General features: G+C 49.5%; 1 protein-coding gene across 4 annotated transcripts in view; it reads right to left on the bottom strand.

Moving 5' to 3' along the window:
* Positions 1 to 414, bottom strand: part of LOC113202478 (cell adhesion molecule Dscam2-like) — a 164,560-nt gene that overhangs the window by 13,224 nt on the left and 150,922 nt on the right. The gene's annotated exons all lie outside the window — the stretch shown is intronic.

Here is a 414-nt window from a genome sequence, read left to right as displayed (position 1 = left end):
CTTGGGCTAGCTCAACTTGCTAACCAGAGAAAGTACGACCGCCATTCGCCGTTACGAACCTGCAAAGTTCAGCCTCTGCAAGCTCTCATAGCGCCTGATGGGTAGGCAACATCTCGCCTGCTATGCATGCGAGTACTGCGGGATGGCCTACCCAAACTTTCGCAGGCGCCCAGCTCCCGGCAGACTTGCCGAATGAATTTGAGAAGAATTGACTCAATTTATGGATGATTTGGGACGATCCCTAGCTGAGTACATGGTAGCCTTTCACATTATCCTTCAGCACATCAGTCTTTAGCTTTTAATGTAAATCGAATACAAAACTACTTTTTTAGCGTGTACCTCCCGATACCCCGCTGCTTTCCCGTACAGAAAAATTCGGCCTCAGCATGGGTCTAGAATGGCTCCGTCGTAGCC

Source organism: Frankliniella occidentalis, unplaced genomic scaffold (assembly GCF_000697945.3).
Source record: "Frankliniella occidentalis isolate FOCC.00 unplaced genomic scaffold, Focc_3.1 Scaffold261, whole genome shotgun sequence".
NCBI classification, from domain to species: Eukaryota; Metazoa; Arthropoda; class Insecta; order Thysanoptera; family Thripidae; genus Frankliniella; species Frankliniella occidentalis.
Note: the sequence above shows the minus strand (reverse complement) of the source record. Positions and strands in the feature narration are given on the sequence as shown.